A 17,890-nucleotide genomic window follows, 5' to 3' on the forward strand; every position below is an offset into this window, starting at 1 on the left:
GGGATCTTATCTTATTGAAAAGAATTTTGTAAGTTAAAAGAAGTAGACAGAGTAAAAAGAAAACCCACAAACGGGTAAACATTTTAACTAACTGTCCCTCTGACAAAGGACTTCCATCTAGAACGTATATTTTAAAAAATCAAGACCCCTAAATTCAAAGACTGAATCCAAAAATGGATGAAGAAATACAAAAGGCAAATAAATACAAGAAAAAAATGTTCATCACCATGAGTCATTTGAGAAATGCAAATTAAAACAACACTGGTATTCCATTTCACCTCAGAAAGAATGGCTATCATCAAGAATTCAGCCAATAACAAATATTGGCAGGACTGTGAGGAAGAAGAAACACTTCTGTACTGTTGGTGGGAATGTAGACTGCTACAGTCATTGTGGAAATCAGTGTGGAGATTCTTTAAAAACTAGGATTAGAGGTCCCATTCAACCCAACTATCTTCTTTCCGGGTATTTTCCTGGAAGAACTGGAAGCATCATACCTTAACAAAATATGTGTACCCATGTTTGTAAGAGCACAATTTGGAGTAGCTAAATCTTGGAAACAACCTAAACACCCATCAACTGAAGAATGGATAAAAAGATAATTTTTTATTCAATGGAATATTATTATTCAGTTTATAATGAAAGATAAATTCAAGAATTTTATAGGTAAGTGGATACAACTAGAAACCATACTCACAAGTGAAATAAATCAGACTCATATATGTGAACATCATATTGTCTCACTAGTGTAAGAACCTGAAAATGTAAATAAAATCTGAAAGGTACAATAGATATTGTGAAAGAGAAAGAAACTTCTCAAAAGGAAAAAATATCTAGGATGAGATAAAGGAGAAAAGAAAGAAGGGAAAACACACACACACACACACACACACACACACGATAGCTAAGATAATTGTGCTACTAATTCCTATTGGTTTCTTGAAAGGAAAAGTTAATGCTTAGTATTTTTGATCAGTTTTACACGCTTATATCTGGTAATCTGAACAACTACTTTGAAGACAACAATACACAATACCATAATCATTGTTGAATTCCTATCATATTAATTGTTTTGAAATTCTGTATTATTTTATTTTTAACAATTTTTTATTCTCTTAAAATATAAAAATGAAAAATGAAAAAAAAATTAGGTTGAGGAAAGAGAGAAGCCCTGTAGAAGACAGATTGAGAGAGAGAGTAGCTGAACCTGCTAGCTGACAAGAACTGCAAGGCCAGAGGATGAGAGGCCCTACCTTGGGCTGAAAAGAATTTGAGAACTTGGGATAAAAGCTGCTGACAGTGGAAATATGAACTAAAGAAGGTGATCTTATAGAAATGGAAAAAGTGACCTTGCTGTAAACTCTAGAATGAAAAGATGAGGATATTAACTAGTTAGGAACAAAGTCATTGCCAGTTGATGCATGAAAAGACCTAGGGATCATAGAATCCAACCCCTGCCTTATGGATAGTTAATAAATGAGAAGAATGTGCCATCCATCAAGACTGACACCAAGTAGATATTTGCACCTGAACAAAAGGAAATAATGCCCTTTACACAGGATAGCTTGGATGATTGTATTGCTGATTTCTGATGGCCTATTGAAAGGATGAGTTAGCGTTTTATTTCCTGACTCCTCAATTTTTTATAACTTTTAAAAACCAATTTTACATGAACAGCTTATTTGAAGACCACAATGTGAAATATAACAGTCATTGTTGAATTCCTATTATTTTGTTTAGTGAAATTCTGTATAGTTTCAAATTTTTTGTACCATGTTTTCTATTGAGAAACAAATAGCAGTGACAGTTTCAAAGCTGATTGATGGGACGGTTTCAATAATTAATACGTTGTACATTGTTATCTTTTTAGTGGTTATCCATAGTACAAGACGCAGACAGGATGTCCTGTCCAGACACCATTAGAACAAATTTTTCTTCTCATTGAATTGGGCAAAAGTAGCTGTATATCTATCCTGACTATTATGCATATACAGATATACAACGGTCCTTCCTTTGTATCCCCTTTTTTTGTACTATTTTTTGTTCCCTTTAAAAAATAAAAGAAATCTATAAAAAAGGAAATAATGCCCTTGATCTTCAAAGAAATTGTAGGCTTCCAGGAGCTACTTTACAATAAAACCTTGTGGTCATATGTACCTCTATATGCTGACACAGTCCTGTCTGAGAAGCATTAGAGTACACTGACTTGCCTGAGAGCCACAGCTTGTTTTGTGAGCTTATTTTAAACATTTTTAAAAGTCTTTTGAAAGAAATGTTGTTATCACATTTGCCGCTTCATCAACAGTCCCCTTAATTTTCATTTAAAAAATAATTTTATTCAAGTGATTTAAACAATATGATGGTGAGCCAGGCATGGTGGTTCATTCTTGTAATCCCAGCCCTCAGGAGGCTGTGACAGGAGAAATGCTGTGAGACCAAGCCCAGCATGGGCTACAGAGTGCATTCAAGGGCAGCCTAAAGTACATAGAGGGACCCTGTTTCAAATAACCAAAGTAAATAATAAAAGAATAGTATCATGGCAGGCATACGAGTTTGATGCTATACACCAGCAGAGCAGTGGGCCTGGACAAGGGAAAACCTCCTTGCTGCCACCCTCCTACCTAGCTCCAGTCCGGCCATGGCTGCTGGAGGAGACTTCAGCTGGTCTTCTGCCTCCTGCCTTGTGCTTTCACAATCCATCTTGAATACCACCTCTGAGTGGCCTTTGGTAATTGCAAATGTGGTCCTAGCACTCTTTTGCCAAATAATTTTTTAAAAATTTTATTTATTTTTATTTAGTGCAGGGTCTACGGGGTCTTACTATGTAGATCTGACTTGCAGTGATTCTCCTGTTTTCAGCTTCCCAAGTGCTGGGATTACAGGCACACGCCACCACGCCCATTCTCAATCACTATCTCGACACTTCGGGGATAGAATTCCTGTCGCTGCGCTCTGCTTAAGCAGACGCTTTAGTCCACTCAACTATCCAGCAGGCCCTCTCTTGACAAATACTCATGATAGCAGCTCGCTGACACCAGCAGAGATGCTACTCTGTGTCTTTGCTAGTAGTTCTTTTCTATCTACTACGCCCTTCTTCCCTTCATACTTTGTCTACAGAATGTCTCTTCAGTCCTCGAGTCTCAAAGCAGCCTTTTTCCTTCTTTTTTTTTGGCCTGCTCAGCCAGTTCTGATGGCGGGGCTGGAGCGGCAGGTGGTGCCTGGGATGATGGGCAGTCCTCTGCGGGTGGCCTAAGCTTGCAAAGCGTGCACTTTAGACCACTGAGCTATCTCACCGGCCCCAGCCCTTTTCTTATACTCCCTGTTAAAATGTACCATAACCCTTCGTCTCATTCCTTCCTACCTTTTTTTCCAAATAGCTGCAATATTTTATTGCTTTATGTTTGTACACGTGTTTGTGTAGAGAAATCAGTGCTTTTCAAGCTTCAATGTACACAGTGCTCCTAAGATTTATCTAAAGTACTTTTTAATATGCAGAGCTCCTTGACTTCACCCTCAGAGATACTGATTCAAGATGTTGGCCCAGAGGGGTCTGCAAGCATGCCTGAGCCTAAAGAGAGCTTACCCTAAAACAAGCATTATTCCCTGCTATAGATACTGATTTCCCAGGGCAGGGGGTGAGCTGGTCTGTTCCACCCACTTCTTCCCAATCACTGGCTCCCAAGAGAATCAGCTTGAGAGGTCCTAACACCCCCTTTCTCCCTTCCCACTCTCTCTCGGGGGTAAAATATGCAAAACTCATTTATATTCCTGCAAGTAGGTGAGAATAACATTCCGAGCCATCACCATTCAATAATGGAGGCTTTGTGTGAAGTAGTGACAGGTGAGAAGAATAATTTCATTTTTCACTTTGACAATTGGGTGAAGCAGATTCCTGGCAGTTCTGCAAAGGTTTTATGCCCACATAGTTACCCAAGGGATCTGCTTAGCAACCAAGAATTGCTGCAAAGAGAAAAAGCAGATGCTTCTCTCAGTGGCATTTGGATTCTAAGATTCTGGAGCAGGGAGGAAATAGGGGAGCCCTGCCTGGATGGGGTTCCTGCTTGTTCTATGGTCTCCAGAGAGGCCAGTCTCAAAGGCCCCAGTTTCTCTCCAAACACCAGAGTACATGAAGAGCTCACCAAGCATTATTCCCTGAGTGCTTAGCTGTGCTGTATTGCATTTCTTCTTTGTGTAGCTATTTTTTCTGATTATACCATTCAATGAATTTGTTGGAGTTTTGAAAGAGTCTATACCGATTCTGTGCTGAGAAATATGACCAAAAAGTAGGAACTTGGCAAACCAAACATGATCTGCTATTTCATAAAGCTGACAGTGAAGAATAATCTCTCTACCATATTAAACCCTAGAACTGAATTAAAGCCCCAGGCAACAGACCCTCTCCTCCCCACAGGGAAGGACCCTCTTTCTAATCTCACCAGGAGCAAGGCAGGGTTAAGGTGATTTAGAATTTTTTTCTAAAGCTGCCCACCTAGTAATTCCTTTAGGCCTCCTGGTGGAATGAGTTAGGGCAGTACAGACTATTAACAACCTGGTCTTTACATGGTGGGACACTTTCTGCCATGGAATCAGGCATTTCCTTCTGCTAATCAGGATTACTGCTAAAAATCTGGAAGATACAAAAACCAAAAGAATAACATAAGAATCATAAGTAATCCCACAGATATACTATATTTCTTCTATTCTAAAGCATCCATTCCTTATCTTCTAATCTTTCTTACATTAGGATGAATTTTATAATTAATATGTGCTTACGTGCTATGACTGTTTATCCATAAAAAATTTTGTGTTAAGTCTCTGTTGTCTTTCAGCTGTTAATGTCTCAGAAATGAAGAAATGTGGTAAATTGAAATAATCTTTAAGAGACAGCTATTATATTAGAGCAACTTTGTATGTCAATAAGTAGGGAAGACTTTATGTATAATGACTAAAATAATCTGAATGTATTCAACTAAACTCTACCCCTTAGCATTTAAGTTATTTGTAGTTGTTTCTGTTGTTGTTTTGTTTTAATGTTATAGATAATGCTGTGATAAACTTCTCTGTACCTAATAGTTCCACACAATTTTTCCTTTAAGGACCTTAGCTTTTGACATGCTTGGCTTCATATGACCATGCTCAGAATACTCACCCACCTTAACCTCCCATCACCATTGTCTGATTGTCCTTGTCTCTCATCACACACAACAGCACTAAAAGTTACTGATCACTGTTACATAGTAGATCTTTGCTGTCAGAAGTTTGTCCCTTGGGGCTGGGGAGATGGCTCAGTGGAATAAGCGCTTCCCTGTGCAAGCGCAAGGGCCTGAGTTCAACCCCTGGTTCCGAAAAAAAAAAAAAAAAAAAAAAAGAAGAAGTTTGTCCTTTATTGTATTTATTCTGCAGTTCCTTGTCAACCCTCCCTTCCTCCAGTCCAGTTTACAGTGTCCTGGAAAACACAGGGCAAACACATATGTGTACATTGTTGCCTCAAACCTTTGTGGTTAAACACATGTAGCACTCTTATTATAGGTTCAGCTGATTGATATGGAAGAGGGTTTCAGACAGAAAAGCATACCTGCCCTCCTCTCTGCTCATACTCCTGGCTCTCACTGGAAAGGGCAGCCCAGGAGCAAGCAGAGGGTGTGTATAGTTGCCTTGAAAAGATGGTTTGGGTTCTGCCTTTGCCTCATTTCCCTTTTCTCTGTTCTGGTGCTGAGAAGAGAAAGAACCTTGAGCTTCCTTCACTCCCTCTCAGGTGGGTACCATGTTGTGTCTCAGCTCCATCTGGACTTCCCAGAAGTGCATGAGAAGGTATGGGTCTGGGTTCATGGGAAGCCATATAGCACATTTTAATGAGCTTCTGTCATAGGAAGGGTGATATTTAGTGCTGTGGGGAAAATGAGATTTCACTTCTGTGAGTTATTTATGTTCCCCGGATCCCATTCTCATTCCAATCCATCTGTTGGCTTCTTAGGCATAGGCAGGGACTTTTCTGGGAGGAGCATCCTGTGCTTGCTCCTCAGAATCAACGCAGAGCAGACTGGACTGTGGCAAATGCACACTGCTACATTTACCGAAGACTTTTCCTGCTCAGATTCCCAAAGAATAATGTGCCAAGGCATAAAGAGTCTTGTGGACATTCCTCAGCCAGATGGCATCTACCCAGGTTCAGTAGAGAATTTCTGAGGCTAAATATGCCCAAATCACACACTATTCTACCTACTTCTCTACTAGGTGTACAGAATCTCTTGAGACTCAGATATGAGGGGGGTTTAGGCCCAGCTTTTAAAGTGAAATCAGTTAGCATTTCCAGAGGAAAGTGGCTCACTAGATCTAGAGTGCTCAGCTCCCCTAAACTACAGAGGCTTATGTTTAAATAATTTCCAGAACAAAGGGATTTTTAGGGTTTCTGAAGCAGGCAAGGTACACTTAGGGCAGTGCTACTTTAGAAAGAACCAAGGAGCATTCCTAAGCATCATTTCTGGGAGAGTAAGATTTTGACAGGAGAGAAGAGGATTTTAAATGGTTAAACTCTTGGTCATGAAAGGCTTAAGAAAATATGCTTTCTCAAAATAGAGTGGAAGTTGAGTTTTAGATCAGATAGTAGTGGGCTGGGGAGAAGACAGATGGACTCTCCTGGGGTTTCCTCCAAAGGGACTCAAAGGAGACTTGGAGGGAAATCACCTATGCTGACACTTCATCCATCCAGAAAGGTTGGCTCAGCCATCTCCACAGAGCATTCTGTCATCCCCAAACTGAGCAGAAGTCTGAAATCTGAAGTCAGATATAACCCCATACTCCAATAGCCTCAAGCGCAGAGGACAGGCAGCAAGAAGGCCCATGGGCCATTGCTTCCTGAAGTTCCACTGCATAATGAAACTTCCTGCCTGGAATCAGGGTGGGATTCACTCCAGGTTCTCTTTAGCCAGGCGAGGAGAGGCTTAATAGAGTTGGTCTCTGTTAGGAGAATGGGGAATCTTGTAGCAGGAACTGGAGAGAAGGGGACCTCCAGCCTGACTGCAGTGCGACTTCCAAGTGTATACCTTCTGCTACTTTGTGGAAGACAAATCACAGAAAACAATAAAATATGAGAACTGAAGTAATAAATTAGATTTAATTCCTATAATGGAAGAAGACTGAAAGATTAGAATGGGCTTACAGCCGGTATTTTAAGCAAAAAAAAGATATTTTAAAGAAAACTTGAAAATAAACAATTTCAATACCTACCTCACAGGACTGTTGCAGGGATTAATTAGAAATGATGTCTGTAAAGCATTTAAGGTTCTTGAAAAAGGCGCTATATAAATACAAAATAGTATCTATTTAAAAATAAGCAATTTCATTTAGAGTTTCAATATAAAAAAGTTTTTAAAATGAGAAAAATAAAACATCTCAAAATTTAAAAATAAAATTTAGGAAATTTGGGCCTAGAAAATTGGAAGAAAAGTTGCAATGCTAATGAAACAATTTCGAATTTTATTTTAAGGCAAGATGCAACTAGAAAGATTTAAAATAAGATAAATGGCTGAATCCAATACAGATTAAAGACCTGAAAATGAAACTATAGATGAATGAAACAAAAGCTATTAGCCACGAGGCAGACATTAAAACCATGTTAGGCCAGGTATGATGGCACATACCTGTAATCCCAGCACTTGGAAGGCTGAGGCAGGTGGATCATTATGAATTTGAGACAAGCATGGGCTACAAAGTGAGCTCAACACCAGTCTGAACTGCATAGGGAGATCCTGTTGCCAAAAGACAAAGAATCCCTCAAAACGTATTAGTGAGTGATGGTAACTAGGACATAAGAATCACACAATGGATAATTAAAAGCTACAATGAATGTTTATTTTATTTATTTATTTATTTGACAGTACCAGGGATCAAACTCAGGACCTTGTGTTTGCCAGGCAAGCACTTATTCCACTGAACTATCTCCCCGGCCCCCTACAATGAATGTTTAAATAAAAAAACTTATTATAGTAAAAGACACATTGACAAGAATGCTGGAGTAAGTGTGAAGAAAGAAGAGGTATTCTGATGGACACTAGTAGCAATGTCATTACCATAATAAATTTATTTCAACATTCACCATACTTTTTAATCAGTCCTCACTGAACATATGTTTCTGGAAACGTCTATCAAACCATTAAAGGATATCCTTATTTACCTCATTCATTGGATCTGGCACCATATAACTTTTACCTCTTCCCAAAAGGTAAATATCTTGAATTGATTATATCAAGGTACACCCAGCAGCATAACTAAGGACACTCATGAAAGAGGACATCTAGAACTGCTCCAGAAAGTGACAAAAATGATGTGACAAGTGTGTTTGAAGGAATAGGGAGTATTCTGAGAGGGATTAATGGCCATACATCTTTTACTACAATGCATTTTTTTTGAAAAAGTTAGTCACCATAGTGTTTACTATGCTTTGTCAACACTGTGTGAGAGTCTGTTTTCTGTTACTGTAACAAATACCTGAGACAACTGGCTTATAAAAAGTGAAAGTTAGGGGATAGGGAGATGGCTTAGTAGGATAAGCCCTTGCCTGGCAAGTGCAAGGGCCTGAATTCAACCCCTGGTTCTGCCAAAAAAAATTTAAAAAATAAAATAAAAAATGAAAGTTTACTTTGGCTCACAGTTTTCAGGGAGTTCAGTCTGTGGTCAATAGTCCCTGCCTCCCTAGGCAAGGCAGAATATCTTGATAGGAAGGCATGAAAGAACAAAATCACTTGCTTAGTAGTTGGAAAGTAAAAGAGAAGGGAAAGAAAGGGTCTGGACATCGTGGTCCCCTTTGAGATACCCCCAATCACCTCAAGACCTCCCAGTAGGCCACCTTTTCAAATTTCCTCTGTCTCCCAATCACAAGATGAAGAGTATGACTTCAGACATGGGCCTCTGGGGGACATTTAAGACCCAAACTCTCACAACTATAAAATAGAAGGGAAAATACATAGGATGAAAGAAATTAAAATTTAAAAAACTTTTTTTTTTCCTGAATGGAGGATGGAAACCAGAAGTACTTTACTCCTAAACTACAATACCAATCCCTTTTACTTTTTATTTTAAAGCAAGGTCTTCCTAAGTTGGCCAGGCTATTCTTGAGTTTATGATCCTACTGCCTCAGACTCCAGAGTAGCTTGAAGAGTTTTTAAGTTTAGAGAAATTGGTGTAGAGAGGAGGAAAAAGAGTCAACAGGAAATTCCAGTGAGTGCTAGTTCCCAACACTGTTCCTGCCTCTGCTGAGGTGTAACCTTGAGTTGAGGGTAGTAAAGAACCAGTGGGAGCTTCTCCTCCCTCTGTCCTGAATGTGGTTCGGGGCTGCTGACTTGATCTGACCCCAACCTTGCTTCTCCTTGTTCCTTTACTCACTGTGCTCTTCTCTCTGGTCATCCAGTGAAAGGAATTTTCCAGAGCAGGGGGAAAAGTCCACATCTTGCTGTCCTCACCCCACAGGAAGGTGAACATGGAAATGAGTGAAGAGAAAATCAAACAAAGATTGGGTGTACAGCATCTAGTACTGCAAATTATTTGTTAACACCTCCTTTTCATGTCCTCTGCACCGGAGCATAAATACCAGTGGCAGGAAGTTCATCTCCTATAAAGTTGCTAAAACTACCCCATATGTAATTATATATTCTTACTGTATTGGTTCAGATTTGTGCAGAATAAAGTGTAACCTAAAGAGAAGCCAGAAATAGTTCTTGGTTTCCTTTGCCAAATTTCTTTGAAAAATGTAAATGTGTGAGAATTTAAACTTAGATAATCAGCTAGCAAGTATTTGTTGAGTATCCTGTGTTCAGGGCCTGGCAAGCTTTCCTGGAAGCAATGAGGACAACATCCTGGCCTCAGTTGGCTCCAGTAGGCCACAGGGCTGAATCTGGGCTCATGTGTGTGATGTCAGCTTCTCTCTGGTCATCTGGGGTACATGGTCTTCCCAAAACCCTCTGTAAACACATCCAGGTGTGTTTGGGTTTTTTCTCTTTTTGAGATTTTTAATACTATGCTCCATTTCTACCTTCTGAGCTCACTCAGTCCAGCAGCTCTCTAATGCAGCTGAGTCCAGGACATTGTCCTCATTGCTTCCAGGAAGACTTCTGCCTCAGGTCTGACTGCACCCTAAGCAGCAGCAGGGATACTCCAGAAAACTCGGGGTGACATTTTGAGATTAATTTCAGACTTTCTTATCTCTGTTTATTACCCCATATCTCTGTCTGTTGAGGCTGCTATACCAAACACTGTAGACTGGGTTATTAATAAGCAACAGAAATGTGTTGCTCAGAGTGCTGGAGGCCATGAAGTCCCAGATAGAGGTCCAGCAGATCTGAGGTGTGCTAAGTGTTGGCTCTGGCTTACAGATGGCCCCATATTGCTGTGTTCTCATGTAGTAGGAGAAGCAAATGAGATCCCTCAGGCCTCTTTAGTAAGGCCATTAATCCCATGCAGGATACAGCTCTACAGCTTAATCATCTCCCAAGGGCACTGCCTTTAAATCCAGCACTATGAGGAGGGGGATTTCAGTGTATGAATTTTGGTAGGACTCAAATATTTGGACCACAGAACTGTGTGACTCAGTTTGTTCAAGCCTTATCAGCCTATTGGCAAAAGAGAAGTCTTGTGAACAAAAATAACCCAAGTTTCACTCCCTGTCTCTCCACCCCCACTAAAGCAGGACACTGAGTCCCAAATGTATTTCTAAGACTCATTCTGTTGTTATTTCTAATTTTTAAGTACATATTTGCAGTGCATAATAATTACATTCTTCATGGGGAGTTGGTACATGTACAGTCTTAGTTCTTGTTTTATTCCTGTCTTTTCCTTTCTTCTCATTCCATCTCCAAGTGTCTGCAGTACCTCATATCATGTCACTGTGTCCTTCCTTCCCCCTGGCTGTGGTTTGACTTCCTCACTGTGAACCCTTTCTCCTGGGAGCCTGCGTGCTACTATCTCTGCTGATTCATGTCTCTGGCAAGTGAGAGCTTGGGAGCAGACCCCATTCCCTCAGGACCTCTTGATGAAGGAATATGTAAAGATGGCCAACCCTGTACTTTGTCAGAGCTGTACTTCACTTCTGGCCAGGGTCCCATGTGTTCCACACACACCTAGAAAGAACATTCACTTTTTGCACTGTGCTACCTGCCTCTGGAAACAGCACACTGAGCTCCTTTCTGGCTTTCTGCCTGGAACCATTTTCTCCCTAAGATGAGGATAAAGAACCCTGGCACTGGCTCTTCAGTGAAGCAGAGGCTGCTATAACACAGACATCATGCTGTCCTCCCAGAGGGATGGGAACTCTTTCCCCATTCTCTTCAACAAAAGTGGTCTTTTTTTGAGTTACCTGCTGAGACTCACGGGAAGCCTTCCCATCATTCATCAGACATGCTTGTCCTATGTTTTATCTCACTGGAGTTTCAGTCTTAGAATCTTGCTGCAAGAAGAAAGGAACTCTGTGACCATCTGCAAGGCATTTGTCCATCCTGAGCCTCTGTTTCTTCATCTATAAAATGTGACCTGCTCTCGTCATGTTGGTTCCTGAGAATCAAATGTAATAACCCAAAATTATTGTCTTCCAAAAAGGAAAGGTTATTGGAGGAAAAGCAGGAGCTGATTGCTTTGTTGTCCTTCAGCTTGAAGTGGCAAATTTGTGGGAAGCATGGTTTCTTTTTTCCTAAATAAATCTCATTGCCTCATTTAGTTTTTGTTTAACCAAAGATTAAACTTCGTGGAGGACCACCTGGGGCAATTGTCTCAATTGTGGCTGAGACTGACCCTGTTTCCATGTATTTATATGTATAGAGCTGGCTAGGACTTGTCCTTATCCCTTTAATTGGCTTTAGGCAGTGCATACCAGTCTAGCTGAGGTGCTGGTGGTAGTTTTTGAAGGCAGCAGGTGTGTTTCCCCAGAAATTCCCACCTGCTGTTCCCTAGTGTGCCGCACTGTTGGCTAGGATTAGCCTCCAGATAGAGGCTATGACTTCCTAGAGTTTAAAAGATTACACATCAGAGCTGAAGCACCAGACCCCAAAACATTAGGTACTATCTCAATTGTATATTCTAGATTATGCTTTCTGCTTATCTTTCTGTCTGCATATCACAGAGGTGAATACAAGCCTCCTACGAAGCCCAGCTTATGACACTCATATATTTCCTGCCACTCTCAGTTACTCATCCCCAAGCTACTCTGTTCACAAATGAATAAAAGCTGGGTTCAGTCCGAAGTAGAGGACTTTGTTCCATATAGCTATCATCTTGGCTGGACTCACGACCCCCTTGGCTCCCCATAACTACAAATATGCCTTAGTGTTTTTATTTCTGCTGTGGGTTGCATTGGAAGTGGTAGATTGGAATTAACTCATTACAATTCCAATCACTTTTTCATGGAATTACAAATATAAACTTCCTTGTCTGTGATGAGAACTAGGCTCTTTATAAAATTTTATATAATTTAAGACTGGGTGTGGTGGTGCATACCCGTAATCCCAGCGCTTGGGAAGCTAAAAACAGGAGGATCACTATGAGTCCAGTCTGTGTAGTGAGACCCTATAGAGCCAGTACTAAATACATAAAAAACTTCATATAATTTACATGTATGTTTTAGTATTTACTAAGAGCCTTTAGAGTGCCATAGATTTTGGGAAACAATGAAAGACCCTGGGTAAGTAAAGTTAAAAGAGGACCTTGGGTAAGTAAAGTTAATGTGCTCACTAGTTATTGGAGCAGAGCTACAATGTGGATGGACTGTGGAGTCAGCTAACAGGAGAACCAGGGCCATCATTTTGTTTGTGGCCACAGCCCAGGCAGATGTGTCAATGAGTTATAGCCCATTTTCCAGCTAGGCTGGAACTTGAGTCACATTTCTTCTTGACATAATGCTTACTGGTTTGGATTGGAGTTAGCATGTTAGCTGAAACTGATTTTTTATGCTTGAAGACTTAAAGACTGTAGTTAGATCAGGAAAGTCCATATAACAACAGTAGTTGGGAGCTATGATCATTTAAAAAAATGTGATGTGGCCACATGCTGGGGGCAGACACTTCCTGAGATAATCAGGCAGCTGGTGGTGGTTTATGAAGGGGCAAGGACCAAGAGAGGACAAGATGGAGAAAGGTGAACAGAGTCTGTAGTATTAGACCAAGCTCTACATGTGTTCTTGATGTCTGCCTACACACACACACACACACACACACACACACACACACACGTGGATGCGCACCACACACACACTCATCCCCAAGCTGTGTCACCTATTTATATATATAGACATTTAATTTAGATGTAGACTTCAGTTAATTAACGAAGTGCATTTTAAAATGTGCTTCTCTAGTTGTTTAGTCATATAGCAAGCACTCAGTAGCCAAGTGTGGCCAGGAGCTACTGCATTTTAGCATAGACCAGAGCATTCCCATCATTCTGGAAAAGTGTTGGGACACCCAAGGCAATACCCACAGAACATCTTCCAGTTCTCTTTCTCTGCCCTTGTGCTGGAATCATCCTGTTCTGGTAGAAGTTAGGCATGCTGTTGCAGTAGAAGAAACTGACCTCTTGCCTTCCTCCCTCACCTATGAAGACAGAGCATCAGAGAGAAAACACACAATTTCAAAAAATCAAAATTGTTTTTCTTCTACCCAAAAGTTACAGGAATAACAGATGGCACTTTATAAAAATGAAAATCTGGGATCAAAGAGAGAGAAAGAGCCAAGAATGAGTCTCAGGGTTGTTGTTGCTTTTTCCTGACCAAATAGCCAACTCTACAGGATCATTGTTGTTTCTGTTAAATACACAAATGTTCTTAGTTTAAAGACTTGGGTTGTGGGGAAAAACGCTTCCTTTTCCATTCAACTGAAAAGGAGATACTTGATTTTGCCTAAAATTCCTTCAGTGCTGGGCTTCCCATCCTGCCTGCCTGTCAGCTGTTTTGTGTATGAGGCAGAACAAATAGCTTTGACCTTGAAGCTGCCTCGTGGGGTTTCCTGCAGATGGTTCTCAATAATAAGGTGTTTGCTCATTTGTTTCTAGGTTCTTTTATTTCAAAATAAAAGTGCAGCCAAATTGACCCATGGGGAGAAAATATATTAAGCAGAAAATGGTGTCTCTTTAGATTTCTTATCCTAATGCACTGACTCTATCTACCCGTGAAATTGTCCCACCAGGATGCTGGCAATAATAGAACAGGGAAGGCCAAGGGGAGGTTAAGCAGAGACACTAGTTCTGGGCAGGCACATGCTGACAGCCAGGAAAGTGAGCTGAGGCTGACAGGACAGAGTGTGAGTCCAGGAGGTCAGTGAGAGGGCAAGCTTGAGCTGCCTCAGCAGGCAGAACAGGCACCTCCAAGTTGGGCACAGGCCATTTCCCCACCAGCCTTGTCCAGGTGCTCCCAGACCAGAGGATTATTTGGAAATGGCTCCTGCCTCTGGCTGGCAGATGAGAGGTGGAGTCTGTGTATATCAGGGCTTTAGAACTTTTAGAGATCTTTTCCAGTGTCCTTTCAAAGTGTTTGAAAGCACATCTGTGTGCTTGTTTGGTACAAACCCCTTAGACCTGAACCCCACCTGGTACCTGGTCTCCTAAGATAGTCAATAAGCCTTTGACCTCAGGAAAGTCTAGGAAATATCCATCTACCCAGGGGCAGTTCAGGGGGGCCCACAGAGCACTGATTTCTCTCAGTGACTCTGTGAGCCTGGCAAAGAGGTGGAGTGAGAATGAGAAGGGTGAATTGAACCTGTGAAACCCAATATCACCCTTTCTGGGGCCACTTCATAATGGTGAATGATAGCAGCAAATTCTGATGGGATCCCCTATACTAAATGCTATCCGTGGACTATCTCCTTAGTCTTTAACTGAATGAAATAAGTATTGTGATAATCCTTGTATTATGGCTTAGAAACTAAGGCTCTTTGGATAAGTATGTAACTTATTGAAGGTCAGGTCACACAGCAAGAAGTAGTGTGTAAATTGTAAAGCTCCTTACCATTATGATACACTACCCTTGAAGAAGCTCCACTTCTATTTGTGTGTGTTATTGGATGATTTGTCAGATTTAGTCTTCAAAATAGACTCCACTACTAAGAAAATTTGAAAATACATATATTGTTTGGTTGTCTAGCTTTTATACCAGAACAATCAAAGTCTAGAGGGAGAAGATAATTTGCAGCCACAAGGTCACAAACAAGAGTTGGCATCTCCCAGGAAAAGCCAGCCCTGAGTTTCCAACTGTTTGCAGTCAGGAAAGCACTTGGGCCAGCACTGTGCAACTCCCACCATGAGGGGAGCCCCTGCCCAGCTTCCAAGGCAGAACATGATCTGCTGAGGAGGAGATGACCCCTGCTGAGGACTAGATCCAACACAAGGGGCATTCAGCCAAGGGAGGAAGCAGAGGTCAGGGTTTGTTGTGGATAAATGTATCTTGTTACAAGGCACCATGACTCTGTCAGCTGGCCTAGAGTCCACTCCTGAGTCTGATCTCTTTTAGTCCTGTTCTCCTGTTCCCCAGGTGACTTGTGGCTTTCTGAAAGACTGAACTATTTTTTAACTCATGTGGCTGTGATTCAGATGCTGGTGACATTTCTCTCTTCTCTGGGATGGGCTCATCAATCACTTTGAAGTGTTTTGCAACCAAAGGGCAAATGTATTTCTCAGGGGATCAGTCTCCACCCATGTCCCCCAGGTCAAGGCCAGGTCAGAAAAGGGCTTGGAGAGCAGCCAGCCCTTGTCTTCCAAAACCAGCCATCTGGGAAGGGAATGTTTTCTCTTTTGGGCCCTTGAGTGTCAGACCCTGCAAAATGCCTGTAAGCATTTCTCCAGGACCACACATCTGCCAGACTCCTGTCTCTCCAGGAAGGGATGTTTCATTGCTGCGTACTCCTAGGTGAGCCTCCAGGTTGATTTCTTTGATTATATTTCCAAGACTCAGTGTTTTTTTTTCACAAGGTACTGTTAAAATTATTCTTCTGTGTTGAGAGTTCCATTTTTTTTCATTCGGCTGAAGTGGATTCACATAACACACTTTGGAGAGTCCCTTAGCTAGCGGATGCTTCTTGTGTGATGTGACCTTTGGCATTGCTCTCTTTTAGGGAGGATCTGGTTGGATGGGAGAAGTTTGGCTCCTTTCAATGACTCTTGTGCTCCCAGGTTTCTACCAGGTAGCCTTTAATTTTCTCTTTTGTCTTCATGGCAGATTATTAAGAATTTCTGCCTGCATTTTTCACAATAGCTTATCTTTGGTATGTCTAAGAAGAAAATCACCTCAGCAAATCTGACCAGAACAATCTGACATTTGCATCATGAGCAATCCTGCAGCACCATAGTCTGTTCCTAAGGTTTAGGCAGGAAAATGAGTGGATGAGTGGTAGATAAGAACATCAAACCTCCAAACTACTTGGGTTTGAGTCTTGGCCCTGCCACTCTCCAGCTGTGTCTCTGGGCAAATTTTGATAGCTTCACTGGAATAAGAACTAATAAGAGTTACTAGCACTAAATGAGTTAATAAAAGATGTGCATGTGGTATGTAGTGCTCTCAAGTATTCACTGTTATTTACTCCTTGTTAGGAAGCAACTGTGGGTCATATAGCCTAGTATGGGGTTCTGACCAGTGGGGTTTTGATTCACCTTAACTGTGACTTTTCCACCATCTGGGCCTCTGTGTTTCCTGGGACACTAGAAGTGGAGTAAACCACTTTTACTTGCCCTGAGACATGGGGCTTAGGTTCCAAAAAGCAAGGAGTCTGGAAGGAAAATGATTTCCTCAGGGTAAAGCATCCTCACACTGCTGTTCATGCCTCTCACATTTTCAGAAGGGATTGTTCAGCAGATCCAAGAGAAAAGAAGCCAGCTTCCCTCAGTTCTGCCCCATAGAGCGACCCTGCCTCCTCCCGTCCTTCCCTCTCACTCCTCTGCTCCCACGGCAGAACACCTGGCTCTCTTTTTCAGCCTTTTCAGAGGAGAATGAATGACTTTCAAAAAACATCAGCAGGTGGAAAAGATAATCACATCTGGCAGAGTGTGAAGTGGGGCTCTGGTCTGTGACTGTCCTTCTGTCCCCTGCAAGTCACTCACTCAAGCCTGCACAGTCCTTAAGCCAAAAAGAAATAATGAAGTCTTGGCAATGTGCATGGGTGCAGCTAACTGTGTTCCTGAACTGCATGGAGCATCCCCAGTGCTACTGGAGCCTCAGGCCATCCTGAAGGTGGATACAACTGTTTAATGAAAGAATATTTTCATAATCAGTGTTCAGTAAAAGCATGCATTTTTATTTATAGAAACAGTGAGGCTACCTACTATTTAAAGACCCTCTCCTCCTCTTCTTCCTTTCCCAGGGCTGAATGTTCCCACTCACCCCCTCAGCTGGCTCTGTCTGTCAGAGCTCAGTCTTCTCCCTGGGGACAGGACTCTCTCTGAGCTTCCATGCCATGTGCCTTGCTTGTGATCCTCTGCCTGGAGTCTAGGATGATGATCTTGCTCCACAAAAATAGCATTAGTGAGAGTGGCCAGCTGAAGAGGAACAAGGTGTACCAAGCTGCTGAGGGTAAGCGGGTGATGCATCACCTCAGTCAGTCTCAGCTCCCTGATTCACCCTGTACCAGTTCCCACACAGCTCTGGCTGAGTCAGGCACTGAGAGGGTGGAAGAGGGAGCAGAGAGAAGACATGTCTGAGGTGCTTGGAGTGCAAGGGGGGCTTTGAGGAAGAGGCTGAACTCAGGTGCTACCCACCTATGGTTGGCCAGACATTCTGAGGAGGGGGCATTTTGGTTAATGGATGATTCCAGTTCATTGTAAATGAAGCCCACAACATTTTTGTCTTCACTCTGCATTTAGAAAAGCTTTTCACAAATGTTACTTTACTCTCTTACCCCTGGTCCTGTTGAGATGCATGGGGTATTACAGC

The 17,890-nt window shown here is 41.7% G+C and overlaps 1 long non-coding RNA gene across 1 annotated transcript; it reads left to right on the forward strand.

Annotated features, from left to right (window-relative positions):
- The first annotated feature begins 15,570 nt into the window (after positions 1–15,570).
- On the forward strand, positions 15,571–17,526 carry LOC111813906. Its single transcript, XR_002819030.1, has 3 exons — positions 15,571–15,874; positions 16,936–17,191; positions 17,322–17,526. It is a non-coding gene; the product is annotated as an uncharacterized LOC111813906 (long non-coding RNA).
- Positions 17,527–17,890: the final 364 nt, after the last annotated feature.

The sequence above is a fragment of the Octodon degus genome, unplaced genomic scaffold (assembly GCF_000260255.1).
Source record: "Octodon degus isolate 3935 unplaced genomic scaffold, OctDeg1.0 scaffold00238, whole genome shotgun sequence".
Lineage (NCBI taxonomy): Eukaryota > Metazoa > Chordata > Mammalia > Rodentia > Octodontidae > Octodon > Octodon degus.